The following is a 22,908-nucleotide window of genomic DNA, read 5'->3' as shown; positions in this document are numbered from 1 at the left end:
GAAAAATTTTGAGATGTAGTTAGTATAAAAGCAATTATAAAAGCATTACAAATAGCTATCTTTTTAGCTAATTTATTTATTTAGCTAGTATTTACTGTATTCATTAGATATAAAGGTATTAATAGACTACTAACAGCATCTTCAAAGTAGTTACCACCAAAACCTTCAAAGACAGTTTTATGCATATTTACCTGAACAATAGTGTCTTGCTTTAAGTTTTCCCATTACCTTCCAGTGTGGCATACCTGGGCCATTCCATTTTTTTGGTGACAGGGATTCTCTACCAAACTCCAAAGTATAGTTACTCTCAAGCCATCTAAGCAACTGCCTTTCCTCTCCTTGTTTTCTCCTTGCTAAAGCAAGGGAAAGAACAGCCAGTATTACAAGTCATGTTTGAACAAGGGGAAAACACACCAACTGCAGAGTCAAACACTAACACTGGAACAGTATCAAGCCATAAATAAGAGTAGCATCCTTCCACCATATCCATCTATATTAAACGACAAATCCAAAGAAGACTCAAGCTGTTCTTCCCACGAGCCAATATAAACAACCGATAAGATCGCAAATCTGACCTGAAGACAAGACTCTGGACAGAGCATAACTAAGGCCTTGCTACCTTTGGGGGCCTTCTACCTCCAGAGCCAAACCACAACAGCAGCATCATCATACTGCAGTCAACATGTCGAAGAGGCAGCAGCAGCTCTTTTACTTGTGAATTTATTTGGAGGGGGGTTACTTGTTTTTACACAGCAAGAGCAGCATCTGTGGCCCAGCAGACACCACAGCCCCTGCTAAGTGGACACCCGCATAAGATTTCCGGGCAGTCAACCAGCCACCCTCTCCAAAGGGCTCCAAAAACAAAGACCAAAGTTTTCTCTCCTCAGTGCGTGGGAGTGCGGCAGCAAAACAAGAGCCAGGATCAACACGAGCACCCTCCCATCACCACATCCCTGCCCCCGCGCTCCCCAGCGGATCCCCCCGCGCTGAGGTCCTCTCCCCGGGGCAGCCTGTCTCCCTCCGGGCCGCCGACGGGGAACGGCCAGCTCTAGCCCGCTCCCACCCCGCCTCTCCCTCGGCCGGGGGGGTAGGGGTCACCCCACCGCCCGGCGGAACGGGGCGTAGCACGCAGGTATCACCCCCCGCTCCGTCCCGAGCCTCCCTCCCTGACGGGGCACCCCCGGCAGCGGGCAGCCCTGCCCGCCCCCAAATTCAGCCCCAACACACCTCCCCCTCGCCCCCCCCGCCCCGGCCCCGGGGCCTGCCCGCCCTCACCGTGCTGCGCTGGGGGCTCGGCTCCGGCGGCTGCATGCCCGCCCGCCCGCCCGGCCCCTCGGCTCTGCCCCGGGCCTCCGGGACGGCGACCGTTGGAGGGGGACGGCACGCGAGGCGCCCCGCGCGGGCCCCCCCGCTCCTCCTGGACGCGAGGCGGCCGGGGGCGGGGGAGGGAGGGAGGGAGGGAGGGAGAGGCGCGTGCCCCCCCCGGTGAGGGCGCGCGGAGCGGGGCGGGGGCGGGGGGCGTTCTCCGGGCGGCACCGGGTCTCCGCGAGACGGGGGGGAGAGGGGGAGGGGGGCCTGGAGCGCGGCGCGCGGCCGGGAAGCGCTTCCGGGATAGGCGGGCTGCGCCGCACGCTCAGTGCGGGGCGCTGAGGCCGCCGGGCGCGCGGCGGGGGGAGGGGCCCGGCCTGCGCCGACCAGGCTCCGACATGGCGCGGCCCGCGCGCCGGCTGCCCCCGCCCTCGCGAGACTTGGCGGCGGGGGGCGGGGGTTTGAACGCGCGCGGTAGCAAGCGGCGGGGCGGGGCGAGCGGTGCGGTGCCCGGTGCCCGGTGCCCGGTGCCCGGTGCCCGGTGCTCGGTGCTCGGCCCTCGGCCGTGGGATCCCTGACGGGCCTGCCCCCGCGTTCGCGCCGCCGCTTTCTCCTCAGCTGTTTGAGGGGAGGCTGTCCCGGAGCCGGTGCGGGGTCGCTGGAGGCCGGCTGCCCGGCCCTCGGGGGTTCGTGAGGGCGCAGCCGGCCGTGTGTTGCGCCCGAGCAGCGCGGCAGAGGGGAGGAGAGGTGTGCGTGGCAGCGCCCACGCGAGTCCTGATCGCGGCTGGGCCGCCGTGGTGCCGCGCAGCCCGGCAGGGCGTGCGGCAGCCTGCAGTGTTGGCGGCCTGGCTGGGGGAGAGGCAGCGGTGCGCTGCCGGGCGCGCAGCCGGGGCCTCGGGGCCCGAGTCGGCGGGCGGGAGCTAGCGTCCGCGCGTGAGGGCTTCCCCCTTGACGGAAACCTCTGAGCGTGGCTAGGCGGTGGTCGAAACTTTTGGGCTGTATTTTCTGAATATTGACAGCAACGATAAGGTGTGCAGACGCAGTTTACAGCACGGTTCTTACACGTGTAGCGGGGGATAGCTGGTAACGTAGAAATGCCCGTGTGCTGTGCTCCTACCCTAAGCGCTCGTCATCCTGTGCCGTTCCCAGTAATGGTTTTGTGTCCCTCTGCTTGCAGGACAGACTTCAGGCAGTTGGGATGACACAGATTGATCCAACATGGACTTTTCATTGACGTCAATGGAGGTTGAAATCTTCCTGTTGAGGCAGAGCCTTGCAGATGGTTTAGTGGGTATACGTTGGTTTTTCATCCACAGACCGGGCCTTAGTTTGAGATCACGTTCTGCTTGTGTGCCTGCATAACCTGGTCTAAAGCATCACCTCCCAAGTGATAAAGACCCAGATTTGTGTTTCTCATTTCTTTTTGCATTCAAATGTTTTTCTTTGTTTAGCTAGCATCCAGCTTCTGTAGATCTTGTTTTTCTTCTTAGTGTTGGTCATCAGAGCCACAGAAACACCCCTGCAAAGAAATTAATCAGAGCAGATGCAGAGTTCCTGTAACCACCTGCTGTCTCTCTCCGGTAGAGATCTGGGAAGTGCAGGGTGAAGGGATGAAAGGAGGGGCCACGTATCTTGTATTGCCCCATTACTGACTCTCCATGTCATCTTCCCTATGCGGAGGCCTGGGCTCCTGTGTCAGAGAATGCGTGAAGTTAACTAACGAATTCCTGTATTCTAATCTCTACATCAGAAACAAGCCAAGCCTGACTAGCACTTCTGGAGAGGCAAGATGCAAAACCAGAAGTAAACAGGATCTTGGTACAACAATACTGTTGCTTAACAGAGACTGATTCTTATCCTATGACTGGAATTAATATCAAGATGCTGAAGTGCACATTCTTCAGCAAAAATCCATAATTTCCAAATATAAATGCGTGCTTTTGGACCCAATGAGTAGTTCCAGTAGCTTTATCTAGTCTCTTACTTTCTTAAAATGTGAGAAACAGCCCTTTGTATAGCTGTTGATCCTTATGCACATGAGAGTCACTGTGCCCTGCATTACATGTTCTGGCCCTGGCTTGTTCAGCATTTTTTGTGTTGTCCAGCTACTGTCTTAATTCATCCTGTCATTTGTTGCTTCCAGATCTCTCAAATCAACATCCGAGTCAAACCTTTCCTCTGCTGTTTTTCACTGTCTGTAAACTCCCTGTACTACAGCTCCAGGGTGTCTTGGCTAGCCAGTGTAGCATCATATAAGTAAGCTCCATGTCTCCATTTCAGTTCAGCAGCAACCAATCCTTTATTTTTGTTTGGAAATGATGCTTTTCCTCTGCAATGGACTGTAATGGAAGACTCTCATCTAGCAATTGCTTGATTTATCTGCACCCGTCCACTTTCAAAGCAGGAGTGTTCCAACAGAAATTGCAGAGACTTTGTATTTTTCATCTGCCCTTAGCTAGTCATGGATTTGAGAGCAGGACTGTGCTACTGGCAAATTAATCAGTGTTGAAACTTCACAATTAATCATAGCAGAGCCAGTGCTCTGCTCCAGAATTTAGGAAAAAAAATCCTTATGGGTATTAGGTGCCTGATTACCCCAGAAATCAAAGATTGTATATGTTTTAACTCTGCTGAACACATCTCTGAAAGGAGTTCATTTTATTGCTGATCCAGTTATTCTGTCTCCTCTTATCCGTATGACAACTACAACAATTGATTATACGGAAAAGTAATATTAGGAGAGTATTTAATGTATTTTTAGCTGCTTCTAATGGGATTTAGCAGCTGGAAACAAGGAGAGCTGGGACTGAGGAATCAGGGCAGTTCTTAGACAGCTGTGTGAGAACCAGTGTATCAGACAGGGCTCTGACATACATCACCATTTTTTTCTGTATTTTAAAAAATGTAATATATGCAATGAAAAATTTGAAAACTAAACCTCAATACTTGCAGCTGAGACAGGTCAAAGTAGAATGGAATTCATTGTTAAATCTAGTTCTGTAATAACTTCTAGATGAAAATGCCCCTGGGTTTTGTGTGATTTTTTTTTTTTTATTTTTTATTTTTTAGATTTCGTGCTTATGGCAGTTATTACTATCCATCTTTGAAAGGCCTCAGGTTGGGATTTAAATTCCATGCTACATTCATTTTTAAGCAGAACAAAAATGTAGTTATTTCTGCTCCCCTTTTCTCTTTATGAACAGCAATCGAAGAGACCCATTTTCCTATTTTGGACGAAAGCAATTTTCTGCATGTTTGTGCCTAAGAATTGCAGCCGGAAAAGTACCTTGATAAAATGGCCCTCTAGTATTCCATATGTTTTCTGTCTGAATAGTTCCTATACTGAGTTAGTTCCATTTACAAATCAAAAGAGTAATTTTTCAATGTAAGCACTGTAAACTGAGTCTTGAATCTAAAAAGTCAAACTGAGTTCTTTCTCCCTATTACACTGTGGTCAGTAATGTGTATTTTGTCACTGAAATATGCCTAACAGTTTTATTTGATGATGCATAAAGTAGAATACAATATGAATCCATTTGTCATAGTTTTATTTACAAAAAGAAATAACATTTTTGGTCTTTGCATACTTGAAGTAATTAACATCGTTATAAAAAAGCCAGGAATGTGTGTCTACAGTAAGGAGGTATCATTTTTCATATCATTTTCCATATCAAAGGAAATTATCTTGGGATGAAGTCTAAGCAGAGTAATCTATAGGCCTGTAGGTAGTACTTTGTGTTAGTGTCAGATCCTGCTGACTCCTGTGACAGTTTACTTGTGTACAAGAAGCTGCAGACTTAAGGGTCTAAGCAGAGTTATTTAGGTGAAAGCCTGTAGAACCAGAGTTCACAGTGAAGGATATCCTTTCCATAACAATTTTAATTCTGCCTACAGAATTAAATAGGAAATTTTAGTCCCGATATGTCAGTTTAAACTTCTCAAACTGTCTAGCTATTCTTTAATAAATCCTGTGTCATTGGTTTTTAAGACCACCTCACTTCTCTGTCTTTCATTACATTTTAAGGAATGTATCCCTGGTCTTTCCTCATCTTAAGGTGAATTCTATGCCCTAAAAACAATTTCTAGAGCATGATTCATCTACTAGATTCCAAATTTAGTCAAAACTTTTTGGACCTATGCGTCACCCTTTGTACTTTTCCTTTTGCAGTAAAGCTGGTTTGACTCTACTAGGTACCCTGGTTATTTTTCTGTTTCAAATTGTTGTCAGCCATGTGACTCTGAGAGAACAGTATAAAATGTTTATTGTTTTAACCGGGATCAAGAAGTTGAGTTCAAAATGAAGATATCTTGGAACTTAAGAGTAAACACAGCAATACTAAAGTTGAGAAGTCAAAATAAACCTCTGAGAAAAGAGAAAAGATTCATAAGAGCACTTGAGAAATGTTACTACTTTTGTCTTAAGTTGGAATCTTTTCTACCTTACAAAGTGCAGATCTAAGCAACTGTCACTTGTCATACCCTCTGAAGGGCTACCTAACACAGTTTGGGGAACCTGTTGATATATGTATAAATGTGGATATATATATATATATATATGTCTGGTAAATGAGAAGGCATTATCCCTCACTATTATCTTTTCTGTGTCTAGTGTTCTCCACTTTAGACATACAACACTACAATCGCATCTGTATATACACCAGAAAGTTTTCAAGGCGTGCCTTTCTATTCTCAAGTTCTGTGAGTGAGTCTAGCAAGTGGGGACAGAACTCTGCTGCTGTTTGGGGAATGGTCTTCTGGCACAGAGTACAACTCAGACATTGGGAAGAGCAGCAGAGCTAGTGCCAGCGTGCACCTTTTAGCTGGCTTTCACTTCATCGAAGAAAAGCTATGGAGCAGTCCCCATTTTTCTTCTTGCAATTTCCATAATTAAGTTTGCTGCTTTACAAATTTCTAGCCTTTGACTTGGAAGAACAAGGTTCTACAGAAATACAGGTTCTCCATAAGCACACTTAAAATCTTATGAAAAGTTTCAAGTGTTCCTTTGCAGAGTCTTCTTAACTGTTGCAGTCCTGGCATAGTCATTGTCACTAGAGCTACTTGGTGCTGAAAGGCTGATGGAATCAAATCAGTAATAACATGGTAAGTGTCATGGCAAAAGTGTTTTCTGAATGTTTGAATGGGATATGTAGTGTGAGGGAAGTGAAAAGACATGCTTGCATGTATGCCTTTATGAGCATGCATTTTTGTTGTTAGGGTTCAAAGGCTTTAATAAGACAATTCAAAGAGGATATGTGATTTTTTTTTTTTTTTGTAAAGCGACATGAAGACTGTATTTATCTTTTGGATTATATATATAATTGATTCCTTTGGGGGTATTTTTCATTACAATAAACTTTGGTGCTCTGGTCAATTCCAGTTTCTAAATACCTAGAGTTTCCCTGTGGTAGCAGGAATTTAAATGAATGATGTCATTTGCTCCTTCTGTGCCAGTGCTATTGTGTGGGACTACTGTATTCTATAAAATTAGCTGTCCTTTTTATCTTGGGTGTGGCTGTACTTCCGCAGTGGACACAATGACCGTGGTGTAAGTCCATTTTACCATTTACGACCTATGTGTGTTACATAGATATACCTAGATTGGTGAGTATGTGATTTGTAAAATTGCTGGTAAAGGATTTTGAAATTCTTAGGGATAAAAGAGATACATTTGTAAATTACCATGATAGAAGATCGCATGTGCTTTTCTTAACTTAGGATGATTTGGTGGTTTGCAGTCCCTTCAAGACGAGAGTAACATTTTTGCCACGATTCCTGTGATCGGATCTAGTAGTGTCACGGGGGTATTTCCAGTTCCCAGATTTTTCACTGAGGTGTGACATTTGAAAGGGAGATAGTACTTTTGACTTGTACTGACTGCTTGTCTAAACTCATCATCACATACTGTCAGTGGCCAGTCTTTGCCCAGTGCCAGCTTATCCTGTGAACAGGAATATGGGCAGATAGCAGATTACCACATCACATCAGATATGGTTGCTAGTAAGAGCAGTCAGAATGATTGGGTCAGAAAAAACAATCTGTAGAAACAAAATACCCATCCTTATGGGAATGCATAAGAGTTCTGTGCAACATATAGAAAGCACTACTGCCTGAGGATCAAATGTTTCTTACATTCTTTCTTGTTTTCCTACTCGTATCTATTGGGCAAGAGAGACATAAACGGTGTTAGAGCTCTGGGGTTTGTTCCAGAGTGGAGGAGCAGTGTGTTTTGACTGTAATGCAAATACTTCCTTTTGATATCTGTTGTTATATTTCTGGAAAGATACACAAGTATAATAGAAAATTATTTTCAAACTATGCTCTGTAATACGGCAGAAAGTTACAACCGTGCTGCAGGATATGAATAGAAAACAAATACTTATATGAGGTTTGAGGGGTTTCCTACTCATTAACTAAAAGACAATATATCTAATTCTGTGATTGTTTTGATTGTATTTTACAGCCTGATATGGGATGTTTAGTTTCAGCCCTACTAAAATATTTTGGGGCAGCAGCAGGACTGCTTTAGTAGGGCATAAGATGTGCGGAAAACACTGTTAGCATTCAGTCTATTGAGCTAGCACTTACAGTATCTTTACACAGTAAATGATGAGGCATAACCAAACCAAGTTTAATCTAGCTAGCATGCAATTTAACAGTCATAAAAACATAGCACTGTAGGTTTTAGTTAGGGTTCACAAACTTCATATATACATACATATGCAGGGTTTACTGCAGGTTTGTACAGTCAGTGATGAAGTGTGTGCTGCTGAGTCTGTATTACTTCTGTTGCTGGTTCTAGCTAGATAAAAGTTAAAGTGAGCATGCTCAACTACGCTACAACCAACTCTCGTGGAGACGTCTGTACAGAGGCTGCAGTGGTGTCATAGTACGTAGACTGGTTTAGTAGCCAGAGATTAATGCAATTTATGACCTGCATGTGTTGCTAGCTAATAACGGAGGATTTTGTCTCAAGTCACTGGACAAAGCATATAACTTCTTGGAATTTGAAAAGGAAGCTTTAAGGTAGATCTCCATAATTAAATAGTTAAAAAGGTCTTGATCATTGATTTCCAGTTTATGATTATCTTGCTAGTACTGCATAACACCTTACAGCCAGAGTAGTTCTGTAAGTCAGCAGCACCACTTGTAGAGGAAGGATGGGGTTCCTGAAGAACACTGGTAGTTCAGGGAGAGTTGAGGCTAAGACGTTTTTTAAATCCTGGCTTGTGCTGCAACACTTTGTTGGAATAGTTCCCTCAATTCTTGAGAAGCTAACACGTAACTCTGAAGACGTCTGTGACTGCGTTCCCTGTTTCAATCTCCCACCTCAGGACAATAATCAGTAAAGTACTAAACTCCCAGCAGCCTGGGAGATCTGTGAATATTGTAAAGGTCTAATGATAATCTAAGGTCAGAGGAGAGCACAAGACGGTGTTGGTGGTTCTCAGACTCCGCACAATATGACCTCTGTGCTTGTAATACCATGTCCTTCTGCATCCGTGGCACTACAGACTTGTATGCAACAATGAGATTTTGCAGTCACTTACAAATGTGTCTCATGTAGAGCTGGAGACACATAGCTCCTATTTCTCAAAGTCATACCAGGTCATACGTGGTGTTTGAGTTGTTAACAAACTTGCTTGCTGAGTTGCATTAGTTTCCAAGTGGGATTTCTTTCATCTCCGGCTAGCTGAAAAGCATTGTCCCTTCTTTCTACCTGATGCTGTGGTCAATAGTAGCAGGTGCTTCAAACACTTCCAACACCCCAATTGAAGTGAAATGTGAAGACAGCTGATGCAAAAAAACATCTTAACTTCTCATTACATCTGTCTCCCTGTTGAGCTCCTTTTGCTACCTGCTACATATTCCTGGGTAATAACTTCAAAGCCATTAATGAATCAAGCCACACAGCATCAAGTATCTATGATTCTGTTTTGATCCACAGACCACGGGTTGGTTGGGAAAAGCTAGTTACAGGATCTAATATAAAGCACACGAAAACTGGGAACAAACACTGCTGTCACCAGGCAGAATTAGATGAATGTTGAATAAGACCATTTTTAGGAAATTCCAAATGGTCCATGGAAAAGTCTTTCACTGAGACACTCATAATAAAGATTCACCCCTTCTGCTCTCTTTAAAACTAAACACTCCTCAACTTAGTCCACCATTTTTCGCCTTAATGAAAAGAAGTAGATTCTCTGAAGACAAGGAAGAACTTATCGCTGCTGGTTTCATATGGAAGACTTACATTTTATAGAATTGGGCAACTATTCTAAAATGCATAGCTTAGATACATTTGTTCTGTACTATTCAAGGCTGTCACAGTCCAGCCTTGTGTATTTTTCTCTACACAGGCTAGCAGAGCACGGAAACAAGTTCTGATTAACATTCTGTCAGGTACTGCAGGAATAAGAGCAAGAAAAGAAAGGAAAGCGAATTGTAGCAATTCTCGTGAGTTGTATGACCAGGCAAAATCAGGGTGGGAGGCTTCCTTCAGGCCAGTAGTTTGAAAAGCTAGGCAATGTTCTCAGGGAGAAGGAAAAAAAAAAAAAAGAAAAAAAAAAGATGAATGTTGAGTATCAGAGAGACATAACTCAGGGAACTAATACCTTTTAAATAATCCTTTAATCTGACATGCAGCTTTCCACTGGAGAAACGGAATGTCCTTTCCAAGCAATGTATGTTCCTTTGTGTTAAAGTCTGTGCCAAATAGTAAACACAGTGAATGCAAGTTAAAAAGAATGAAAATTATTGAAATTAATGGAGAAGAGAAAGTGAATACTCCATATTTCAGAGAAATAATGTCAGGGAACTAGGTGAAACAGTAAACAAATTAGGGTAAATATTTCACTTGTCATTAATGATAGTGCCACTATAAAGAATCTTTTTTTTCAACCCATCCCTAGAATTGTTTTCTTCACACACACTTTCAATTATATGTAAAGTGAGGTCGCTACTCATTGCCAAACACAGATAGCTGTGTATTTTTAATTTACGTTGCCACAAGGGAGCCACACGATCCTTTATTGCAATAAAAGACAAAAGCATGTTCTTGACATGGTGTCGTGGTTTAGCCCTAGTTGGCAACCAAGCACCACACAGCCGCTCACTCACCCTCTGCCCCGGTGGGATGGGGGAGAGAATCTGAAGAGCAAAAGTAAGAAAACTCGTGGGTTGAGATAAGAACAGTTTAATAATTGAAATAAAATAATAATAATACTATTTTACACATTAGGCAGTGGCTGATGGCACTCCTGTTGAAGACTGTGCTTTAAATGGTCTGCAGGTATGGAAAGTTACTTTTTTGTCTACCTTGTCCCCAAGAAAATGTTTTGTTTCAGAGTCTACATATGCCATTGAAAATGTACCTTCAGCAATATAATAGCTGGAATTATGTTACTCATTCTTGGAAACGGGGACCCCACTCCAAAACTGTCACCCGAAGTTATCAGGCTATATTGTGTCTGGTTTCAAGTGAAAGCCATTCAGTTTTACAGTACTTGGAAAGCAGAGTGAAGTTTAAAGAAATAGCTGCTTTTTAAAATTACCTTTCAAACCTCAGTTACAGAGGGTCTGCTACTTGTTAACATTCTAGTCAAGGCAAAATTATTTGCGCTTACTTTGGCACAGAAGCTAATCCTTATGCATCGTTTGCATGGGAAGGCAGCCAGGTACAAAGCGTAGACAAAACTCCCCTAGTATCCCCAGAGTGGAGGGTTTGCAGGACTCCTGGCCCAGCGCCTTTCTTAGCAACGCCATAAATCTTCTGGGACCCATCAGCATAGGGGAGGCTGAGGCTGATTTTTACCTCTTCTATTTCCTATCTCATTGCAGTCTTTCAGCCAGAAGATGTGTCTGCCAAGGTGTACATAGAAGGAGCTGGTATACTTCCAGGAGTGAGTTTGTGCTACTGAATTCTGTCAGCCCTGCAGCTTCACTCAGACAAAAATGTTACTAAAGTCAATAAGCTTGCAAGGACTTGCAAAAGCTGTGTGATTTGTTGTTTGGTTTGGTTTTGTTTAAGGATGAGGCAGATTTTAGGACAATAATCGAATGGGACCAGCATCAATTATTTTTGTTTTTCAAGTAACTATAGAAAAAATATATAGTCTACAGAAATTAACTCTTAAACCCATCACAGCTGGTTTTATTTTTAGATTTTTAAGGAGCACATTTAAACCTAACATAGCTGGAAGATTTCCCCCTGAGTTGGTGTACATAGGCCTTAATGTCTGAGAAGATAATCAAGAGGAAGACATACTTAGTTGAAAGAGAATTAAACATGCATATCTTTCTTGCTATAGGTAATTTTTTTTCCTGGGCTTTCTCTTTCATCAGTTATGACAATGCAAATTTTCACTGCTGTGTGGTTTTTAGTTGTTAATGACAGGATCCCCAGACATCAGAGAAACCCATACTGTCAATTTCTATTTCCATTTCAGTCCTCTGGGTTGTTGATGTAGGCTGAGAGTCTTTAGATTTTACTATGGCAGGCTAATACCTGTGAAACCAAGTGACCACCTAGAATCTCTTACAAGAGCAATATGCTCATTAAAGATTGTTAATAGACCAAAACAGCAGTTGCTTTCCAGGCCAAGGTTACCAGAGGCTAAATTGTTTGAAGTTTGATTCCATGTAGCCTAAGAACAGGAGAAGTGTATAATTAAGTCTGTTTAGATCACCGTCCTTTTGCCATCATGCATGCAGTATGATAACCTCGAGTCCTAACTGAAATGAAGACTTTGTCAGCTCAGTTTAGGTAAGTGTTTACAAGATGAGCATTGTAATTAAAATTAAAATGGTAGTTCCAGTCTAATGTCTTCTTTTTATATATATAACTTTCTCCAGACTCTTGGTTTTTGCCTGAATTATGTCTTAATCTGTCTCATCTTTGACCATTTATGTTTTCTATGTTACACTACTGCCATAGTATGGAAATACCCACTCCTGTGCAAACTGTTGTTCCTGCACAGTTCTTTCTGGTTTCTGTGAGGCCTTAGCGTATTGCTAAGTTTTGTTAGATCCCAACTTTGTCCTGCAACTATTTCTAAGATAAATATAATGGTTTATTAATGTCGATGTCTACCAACTGTGGAAGTGTCCCCACACTGACATGTGATTGCATGTAAGCACTTCCTACCTTGCATCACATCTCATAATTTGTAACGATGAAGACCAGGGTCAAAGTGTATGTAGGGGACGCTCTGGGCTGGAATAGTAGCATTTCATAGCCATTTAACACTGGCAAAAATAACTACACGGGATGTTTTTTCTTTAAATAGTGTGAAAAGTACCTGCCTCAGTTACATCTCTGCATCTTCAGTGACACCAGAGCATTCGTAATACATGTCACCAAGTCCTGAATTTGGCCTAGAAATTGTGAGGCAGTTTAAATTTTCTTACACATGATTTTGCCAGTACAGTTAAAATATAGTCATATTGAGACGTTTGCTCACCAAGATACAAAACACCTTTATTTTGCTCTCCAAGTGTTTGTTTAAAACAGACAATTTAGCTCATATACTGCGATTGCTTCCTGAACAATAAACAGCAGAAGCGTAGTTCCTAACAAATCTCCTATTCGTTCATCTTCCCCAAAGTATTTCAAGTAGATAATTAACAGTGGGTAATTAGAAGCATCTTTAGTTTGTGTAATTGTGCAGCCTATAATTTTTCATAGTAATGTGATGCATTTTATCTAAAGTTGTTCAACACATATCTTTGTAACAATTTAATTTGCATGCCTAGTTGGTACCGCCTTCCCTCAGTTGCCTTCATTTTGTGAGATGCTCAATTAGTCACAAGGCTAAACAGGCAGACTCAGGCAGATTCACAGCTTTATTTGAGTACCCTTTGCTCACTGAAATCCTTTATAGGACTTAGAAAATACACTATCCTTAGGGCTAAACATCCAGTGCAGCAACACAGCCCTCAATTTATAGATAGCACACCAAGAGGGAGCAATTCCATGGTCGTTAGTTCCTAGCAAAAGGATGCAAGCGTCTGTGAAGTTGGAGGGATCTGTTAGCTGCGTGTATTCTTTTCCACAGCTTTACAGAAAGCACAGAATATTGATGTTTCTGTTCTCCCCATCATGGGCTTCTGTATATTCTCTGAAAAAAACCTGCCTCTCACTACCCTCAGTAAGCCATGGTAGTTTTATTGCCGGGGTGCTGCATGAATCTAAAACAGGGTGCGGGTTTGGCTCAGCAGAATTGACTTCTAAGTAATGAGCAGCCACTGTATTCTAATGTGCACGTAAGCGTTACATGAAAAAAATGCAGTTTGATAACTTTAATGAAAAAAAGTTTTATGTCAGCTATTTAGAGATTAGCACCCATTTTCTGATAAAATTGTAAGGTGAACACAGACAAAAAGTAGTTAATATGTTACCATATTTACATTGTTGCTGTCTTAATGTTTTAACAGAAATATTCTTAGTAAGAACATATTTCCTAAGTGAACATCAGCTTGGTTAACAATTCTAATTCATGTAGAACGATGGGCCATATTCTGTATTTAGCCTGGCATGAGGCTCCAGCAGAGAATAAGGTGGGCAAAAGTAATTTCACGCTGTCTCTGTGCTGTCTGAATTCTGGGCTTGATTGGGTCTGCTTGCTCCAGGCCACAAAGCTCAAGGGTTTGAAGTCATAACTATATAAAATTCAGAGTCTGTGTAAGAAGAAATAAAACTCAGCAGAGCTTGGCACCAATGTAAAATGCTTTTGTGATAGGGTCAAAAAACCCTTTTGGTTATATTTTTGATAACTCATTGAGGTGAACTGTGTTGCTCCGAGGAGGAGAAAAGGCCATTCATGCATGGGAAAACAAAATTGTTTCAGCCATGACTCTCCAAAAAGGTCTTATACTCTGTGCTAGCTCCTGGCATGTGAGATGATTCCCCATGCCATTGATACTCACTGGTCATTTCAGTAAACCTTCTTCTTCCTGGCTTTATTCAATTTTTTCTGTCTTAGGATAGATCATAGTAGATAAATGTTGTGCCATTCCTTTGTCCAGTGGACATTTTCTCTCTGCTTTAGGAAATCTGTGAATTTGGTTTTCTTTCCGTTAGATTGTGTAGTGAAGCAATAGGATCCTTCTTCAGTATCATAATGTATCATAATGACATCTTTTCTAAGGTCCTCTGTCACATTGCTTCCTACACACGCGTGTTTCTTTCCATGTTCTTTCTAATCCACTGTATCTGAATTACCATAAACTTGAAGTATCAGTCAAGGAGGCGTTGAGGAGGTTTGAGAGGAACAGTAGCCAAGAAATAAGCCAGGCTTCCAGTGAAAAGGAAGAGGCTGGAATACCAGCCTCCAATATCTTGAGGGCGCCATCTCTCTTGGAGATTTTAAATGTTGGTAGGGAGGAAGGTTTGGTTTTTTGTTTATTTGTCATCTCCAAGAGTCTTTTGGCAACTAGATTCCCTTCTTTGATTTCTAACAGCTTATGACTCTTCTGACAGAGAGAAAGACTGGAGACATAATTAAAAATAAAAGATAAGGTTCTTTTTTATAATGCATTTCGTCCACAAGAAAGGGGTCATTTGGCCATGGACCGTAAGCCCTAAGGCTCCTGGTGACAACTTCTACAAGAAATTTGTGGCATGGGCAAGAAGCAGGATCAGTACATAGTTTCTTTGGCTTTCTCTTCCTTTTGGGAAGGGATGTGTGAAATTCTTAGATGATAGAGATCCAACAAAAGGGGAGCATCATTAGCAAAAAGATAAAGGTAAATAGCAGAAATGTGCATTTTCCCAACCTAGGTTGTGCAGCTGTGCTAAATCAGAGGACTGGGTTTGTATGAGGTCTATGATGTAGAGAGAATTTAATGGAACGTTTGTACTGTCGAATGGTGATAATACTTCTGATAGAGTCCAAAAACAAATTCAGAACATGTTTTGGTACAACATCACCCCCACCAAAATAAACCAAACTCCCAACACAACACATCTGAATGGCATTGTGACTTGCACAGGCATGGCTGCCAACAGATTTGAGTCCAATTTCGTTCTCAGTTACCCAACTGAACTTAGAGATTCATTGCCACTTTGATATACATACTTCTGGACCTTTTCCTGCCAGCAGCCTCTCCTAGTACCAGAAGTATGCGGTACGATTGCCTCTTGCTGTAGGGAGGCTTTAGGTTGTGGTTATGTGGTCGTTTTTAGTGACTGAATCTGCAGTGATCAGCAGACTCCTTTCTGATTCTTTCATTGATATTACAGCCCACTGTGCACAGCATCACGTCCACATGACAAGTCTGGAACAGAGCTGGCTTCCCTGCTATCATTAACTTTGGTTCATCACGATGCTTCAGCAAACTGCCAAGCTCTCCAGTAGTAATGAGATAAATATAACCAACTGAAGTAACAACACGAGTGTAAGCAGCAACTTTATCTTGCCATTTCAACTTTACACTTGGGAAAAGGAATGACTGTTCTGAACAACTATCACAGCAGTTGCTGATATTAGCCTGAGCTGTTGATGTTGACAGCGTTTCCAAAGGAGACTTACAACGTCCCAGTGGATTCACATTTTATATACGTCAGCTTGTAAGTGGTTGGAACTTCCTTTTGGCATTACAAGGGATCAGCAGTAAAGAAGCTACATAAGCCAAATTCTCTCTTGCTGTAATTGATGCAGTTGACTTTTTAGATGATCTGGCCCAAAGTATGCATTTAATCCTTTCAGTGCTTGGGTTTTTTTAATTTATATTAGTGAAACAGCTTTCCCTGGTTTCCCCTGGATTTATATTGATATAAATATACAAAGGATACAGAATCACGTTCCTGAAAGTGACCATCAAAGTACTTAGTGCTGCGGAAGGAGGGCTAAATAATTCTCTTATCTACACTGTTGTAAATCCAAAGTAATACCAACAAATCAAAATAGTTCAGTTTGACAGGAAAATGCGATACCCAATACGGAATGTGTATAGCCTTCAGCACCCACAATCGTAAATCTGTGCTAGCAAACAGTCCACCTGTATTGATGAGACTTCAAAGTAAAAAATTGATGCAATATACTGGGGGGGGGGGGGGGGGGGAACAACCAAAAAATCCTAGTTCTAACAAAATAATATGGGAAACACGCCTGCTAAGCAAAGGCAAGTGACCTAGGGTAGATTCCAGTCTATCTTGCTATTGTATACCTTGAGCAACTCTACTGACTTCACTAGTGTAACTGAGAGCAAAATGTGTCCACTGTATCTTTAAGAGACCAGCAGCCTTAGGACAGCAAATTAGCCTTAATGTGTGTCAGTAGTACATCTGCAGCCTATATGTCAAATGAATCTGACTTTTTAACATACTTCCTCTGAGAGTGCAGTTGCAGATAGTGTTGGTGTTATCTGTGCTTCTCATTATTCATTCAAGGATGACACCTTCTATGTTATGCTTCCTACTGTTGTGCATTAATCTACTTTGCAGTTTTATGTCAAATACCTTTTTGAAATCCAAGTAGATTATGTCCTTTAATCACTTTGCCCAGTCTGTGTTCCTTGTGATCTCATCTCTTATTAATATCTTCAGGATCTTGCCTACCACCAAGGTCAAACTGGTCTATAATTTCCTAGCTCCACCCCAGGCCTTTTTAAAGAGGGTTATGTTTGTGTAACTGTGACCCTTCAGTAGCTGCCTCCTTTTCAGAAGGCTATGAAGAATCTTTCACCTGGTTTGTATGGTTTTGAATTCTAAAGTTTTCTAGAAATCCTGAAAATGCTGCTTTGTTTTAGTTGCTCTAGTTTGCCCCAGTGTGTTACACTGTACATCTGGACTCTTCTCTGCTAGAATTTTTCCACGTCTGGTGTCATCTCCTTTTCTTCCTACATAGAAAGTAGCTCACTTCATTTTTCATTTATCTCCTGATAGTGTAAAGTTTCTAATTTTAAATCAAAGCCTTCGTCTTTTTTTCACTTTTGTGAATATAGTGAATCTTTTACCATTGAAGTGTGGGCAGCATACAGGATTGCTTGGGCTATACTACTTTCTAATACTACTTTCACATTGTACTTTCACGTGTGAAAATCCAAAATAATTCCTAGGAAAAAACTTTTGCTAATCCACTGAGATTGGAATCATACCTATGTCTGGTCCTCATTGTGTCCTGTCTTCTCTGTACATACATATCAGGTTAGAAAGAAGTTCCTTAGTGGCAGGACCATTTTATTTTGTAACCTTGAACACCTCCAAACATAAGCAAAATTACAGCACAGTAAAGAACGATATCCAGATTACAGGCTAAAGTTGATCATGATGAAGAAAAGTCATCAGACAAATAACGTTTTAGTATATTCTGTAGGTATATACTTAGTCCAGATTGAATCAATTATATTTGCATGGATGAAAATGAACTGTAGAAAGTTGATTAAATATGTAGCATCCTCACCAGTGGCTTCAACAGAAATGCAAATAAGCAAAAAACCATATCAGCAGCAAAGACCATACCTGTCATAATTAGAACTGATGCTTTTGGTTAGGCTTGACTACAATGATGAGTCACAGAAAGAAATTTTGACTTCATATTGTCAAGCGTATGTGTGACATGAGAGTAAACAGGAGATTTAACTGGAAATTCTAGTTAGGAGTCTTTCAAGAGAACTGAAAATACATAAAAAATAAAGCATGGGAATTTTTCTTGCCGTTTAAAACTTTTCTACCCTGATAATTTAAGTCAGTGGTATGACTAGATATATTTTTACTTGGTTTTGATTTGGATTCTCTATCTGAGAGAGATCGCCGATTCATTTTGTATGCAAAGCAGTGCAGATAAGGGCATAGAACATGCCACTTACATGGTGTCATCATTCTCAGCATGTAGCATAGCTTCAAAGGCATGTCACAAATTAAGATCATGTTTAACGTACTGTTGTCTTTGCTGATGCTTATGAAATTTGCCACTGGTGTTAACAGCTTTTTTTTTTGTTTTTAGAGGCCAGCCTCTTCATGAGGGAATATACATACATGACTTGGTCAAGGGTACAGTGTAATGGCCTTTAGAAAAACTGTGCGTTTTTACCAGCAGTAATTAGCAGTGTGGCATGGGAGGGGACATGAGTGGTGTTCTCAGTCCTTCCAGTGAGAGGGAAGGGTTTGGGCAGGAGTGGGTACCTCTAGTGGATCCGCACTTGGTGCGTGGCTGGTGTCACAGACAGGAGTTTGACTTCTGCACGCATGTGATCGTTTTGTAGGCGCAAGGACTTCAAAGCGGGAGCAGGATCCATCTGACGAAGTGTGCCAAGAGTGTCTTCAGCAGGCTTCAAACCTAGTGAGGGCAGCTTGAAACTGGGTAAGCTGGGGAAAGTTTATCATAACCTATAGAGAAGCGAAGGCACAGGGAGCAGCGGGGAAGTGACAGCACGATGGCGAGGGTCCTGTACTTCTCTGTGAATGCAGCATGACGGGGTCCCTTTCAAGTGCCTGTGCACAAACACGTGCTACAGGGGAAAAAAGAGGAGAAATTAGAAGCCTGTGCACAGTTGCAGAGCTGTGCCTTCGTTGGGACATACATGGAGAGAGAGATAGCGTATGTGACTGGAGTGCTGCATAGGAGGGTGTAGGCTCTTCAGGAAAGACCAGCCAGGAGGGCAGTGAGGAAGACCTGTGCTCTGTGCAGACGGGTGGCGGGGTGATGAGCCAGTTGAGAGCCTGTGGATAATGCTCGGTGGATGTTTTCAGTGTGAGGGTGATCAAACACTGGAACAGGCGACCAGAGGGGTGGTGGGGTCTCCATCCCAGGAGGTACTCAAAACTCCACTGGGCACAACAACCTTTTTGGACCTGCTTCAAGCAGGGGCTTGGACCAGATGACCTCCAGAGGGCCCGTCCAATGTAAGTTATTCTATGATTAAGTGGACAGCAAACATACAGTGTTTAACTTCATGGGGCTCCTATGTTTAAACTGATTTCAGAGAGCCCACACACTTACTTAAGCTGAAGCATGAGCAAGAAGTGTGCCAAAGCTGAAATGTAAAAACGCTTATCTATTTTATATTTCATGTGAAATAAAAAAGAGTAGCTATAATTTTTTGCCTTTCCTTTGCACAAATACAAACGACCACCTGAGAGAAAGGGCATAAATAGTAATATTCGCTTGGGAAGCAGAAAGAGGGGGGTAAATTCTTCACCTTGATCAAGCACAAAATAATAAAGACAATGAATTCCTGGAGCTGTCCTGACATCGCATCCAGCAGAGGGCAGGAGAAACTGCAGAACAGGCTGCGGACACTGCTTTGTTACTTTTCATTTTATAGTACGGAAAACCTACAAAAGAAAAGCAGCAGCCTGGATTTTACAAACACTTCTAGACAGAACGGATAAAAAGACAGATTAGTGCCTAATTTTAATCGTGTTGAAGTGGTCTAGTGCAACTCTGAGCACAACAATTTTCAACAAAGCAGTGTACCACAGATTACCTGTTGGTGAGAACAGCTATTCTGAATGTGGTAGTCGGAGCATTAGCAGTGAGGGTATGAGGCCATGTTAATATAATGCTAACTATGGCAAGAATATGAATATTCGTTACAATGACTGAACAAAATATTGTGGTAGGAAAAAAAACCAGACTGTTTAGGAAATGAATGTTTGGTAGCGTGGAATTTTGGATGGACGCTTTCAAATAACATGGAGAAAAACATGTTGCAGTTTGCAACAGGGGTATAGAGGTTTCTAGTGACGTTTTATTCAAATAACACCTCATGGAAAATAAAAGGATTATTCCCTAATTTACAGCAATATAGGGATTTCCAACACTAATGCATTTTCAGAGATTGTATCCACAGTGATAAGTGAATGGCATTCAGAAACAATAAAAAGCTAGAATTAACATGGGATACACAGAAGACTGTCAGCATAACGATCTCTGTAAATGTCTGCTGTGTCATATAGAAGGATTGAAATTAGTGGCAACAGTTTTTATCTGTAGATAACACATTTAATTAAGTTAGGAGTAGCAAGTGAGTATAAATAAGTGATGCATTTTTCCTGCTACTTACCAGAGTCATTAACAGTATTTTGAAGTGCCTGATAAAATTGTCAGAACATAAATAAATCCATTAAGGTTACTCTGAAATAAACACTAAAAGTATTTCTGTGAGTAAAATGTTGTTACTGTGCCAAAGGAGGACCCTTGCAGAGAGGGGTTTTAAAGGGATGGAAATGGGAATAGAGTGCACCTGCTGTACATCTGTGGACCTGCACAGTGAACAGCTACTTTATCCAATTGTAGGAAATTCATGCAAATTCTCACCCAAATTCTCATCTACTTTGCGCTCTGAAGAGTTTACGGTTTATAATACGTACAGGCAGAGTCCTGGTAATGACACAGAAGCCTGTTCAAGCAGCTCTAAAGACGTGGAAACCAGTCAGTTGAAGTCATTCAAGCAGCCTACTCTTCACTTGTTCCCTTGAGCAAAACCACAAATCAGAGCACAAGGAGAAAAAGGCAACAGACCCTTCCTCTGAGATGAAAAAGATCTGTTTGCAGAGGGATTCCAATCCATACTGTTTCAGGAGTATACAGCTCACTCATGGCTTAGCTGACCTTGCCTCTTTTGAATACCACATCCGTCATCATAAATTCCAAATGCTCTTTGTGTAGGATCAGGCAGGTGAATTCACCCTCCATCAAAGGCACTGCCACGGCGATCTCCTAAACTAAGAAAATTGCTGAGTATTGTGACAAGAGGCAAGGATTAGGTGAAAAAACACTAAGGCATCCCAGCTGTAGGGTTTCTGAATTGTGCTTTTTCTTTAGATTTTTTTTTTTTTTTAAATATATATTAAGACTGTGTAATGCCAGGGGTGGAGGCAGAAGTGAAGTGCATCTAAACCAAATTTAGCAGAAACTGAGTTTCCACAAGAAATGCTATTCATTTCTAAGAAGCCATCCAGATCCTCTGAATTTAGAAGGAGGGGGATCGCTGTGTGCAGGATTTTGCTTCTGGTGAAAGGCAGGAGCTGGCAGTCCACTGTGTCTTCTGATTGCCGAGTTCAGTGCGAACTAGTTGCAAGTGACCTTGTTACTCATAAAAGAAAGATCCAGTTCGAAGATGCTGCCAAGAAACAGTTAATTCAGTTTGGCTGAAGTCTTCTCGCCTCACACAGTGGTACATCACACTGCTTTGAATATTCATTCCCTTCATTTTCAGCCCTGAGTAAATGAATCAGTTTTCACTCTCTATAATTTATGTAATTACCTTTGTCATTTGCATAAGATTTAAGCACATAAAAGGACTGAAGAGAGGAGAGGGATTTTTTTAAAAGTTTTAACAACAAAAATAAAAAACTGTGATTTTGGTAAAAGAGAACAACAAACATTCTTTGTCACACTTGAGGGCAGCTGCTACAGTACTTGTCACTGGATGCTTGCAAGCAGAGCGTCTTCAGTTTTGTCACAAGTGGCAGAAATAGGAGAATGTAGAATTATTTTTTCCCCTGAAGACAGAGAACACAAATTAGTTCAAAGCTGATTATGCTTTAGTTTTTTCTCAAGAGGGGTCTGAAAGATAAATAGAAAGCAGGCTTTGGGAGGAAGCATTTGCTCCATAATTAGATACGATGAGACTCGAGTGGTAGATATTGGTAAAGCATCTGTTTTACAAATGTTTTATGTTGGACTAGCGCCTTTTGCACCGGGTGCTGATTTTGCATACTTCTAGCTCCATCTAAAACAAGTTTTGTATCATTTTAGCTATTATTATTATTAGAACTGAAATAGCTATACTAGGTAGCCTCCAGTGTGAATACTGTTATAAATGAATAATGGTGATTAGATTAGCATAAACAATTCTCTCATGGAAGAATATTGCTAATTCAGCACAGATAAACTAAGATGAATTTTCTGTATTGAAAAAACGTTTGAGAAAGTTCAAGGAGGTCCCTGAGGCAGCAGTATCTTCAGTCCTTTTACAGTCCCTGTCAGGGACCGCTATTTTACTGCCAGTCCTCACTCAGTGTTCTGCCTGAATTTCCTCAGCTTACCGTGAAACCTGTTGGCTTCACTGACCCAAGTACTCCTGGCAAAGAATCCAACATGCAATTTGCTTTATCCAGGTCTTAGTCATAATAAAGCTGGTTGTGAAATGGTAAACATTTGTGCTGCCCCTCTCTTAGCATCTTTCAGCAAAATCATCTGATGAGTCTGTAGTCGGACACGCGCAGAAGGCTAAACCTTAGGTCACCGACGATGCTGACACAGGCAGCATAAGGCAAAGAAGAATGGGGAAAGGGATGAAACAGAGAACTAAAGGAAAGAAGTGAGAATGAAGAAGAGGAATGGCTGCTGAGGTGAGTTCATTTTGGTGAATTAAGGTGATGAGTATTTTTACCAAAAGCAATATACCCGTATCATACATCAGAGCTTGTGAATTTGTTAACTTTCCTGTTTAGCCCTTAAAATGGAATATATTCTGAATCCAATATGTAAAAAATGTATTCCTATCACTGCCTTGTCATGCTTCCATATTTTCTCATAGGTCCCAACGCTTTGTTTCTGAGGAAACTTGTCCATCACTTTTAAATAAATTTGTAAAACACTAAGTACTTCATAGGACAAAAGTCAGTAGGGGTTAGGAAAATGTGTACCAGGG

The 22,908-nt window shown here is 41.8% G+C and overlaps 1 protein-coding gene and 1 long non-coding RNA gene across 6 annotated transcripts in view; one reads left to right on the top strand and one right to left on the bottom strand.

Annotated features, from left to right (window-relative positions):
• The window catches only part of TAB3 (TGF-beta activated kinase 1 (MAP3K7) binding protein 3), a 48,913-nt gene extending 47,215 nt beyond the window's left edge, over nt 1–1,698 (bottom strand). For 4 of the 5 annotated variants that reach the window (XM_075520728.1, XM_075520758.1, XM_075520769.1 and 1 more), the window contains exon 1: nt 1,276–1,694. The gene's annotated coding sequence lies outside the window, so the exon portion shown is untranslated. Of the gene's footprint in view, nt 1–1,275 lie in introns of all 5 variants that reach the window. The other variant, XR_012778355.1, reaches the window with a different exon arrangement.
• On the top strand, nt 728–22,907 carry LOC142418661 (uncharacterized). Its single transcript, XR_012778363.1, has 3 exons — nt 728–1,132; nt 18,511–18,608; nt 22,433–22,907. It is a non-coding gene; the product is annotated as an uncharacterized LOC142418661 (long non-coding RNA).
• The last annotated feature ends 1 nt before the right edge of the window (nt 22,908 follows it).

The sequence above is a fragment of the Mycteria americana genome, chromosome 1 (assembly GCF_035582795.1).
Source record: "Mycteria americana isolate JAX WOST 10 ecotype Jacksonville Zoo and Gardens chromosome 1, USCA_MyAme_1.0, whole genome shotgun sequence".
Classification (NCBI taxonomy): domain Eukaryota; kingdom Metazoa; phylum Chordata; class Aves; order Ciconiiformes; family Ciconiidae; genus Mycteria; species Mycteria americana.
The sequence above is the reverse complement of the archived record's forward strand: the minus strand, read 5'-3'. Positions and strand labels throughout refer to the sequence as shown.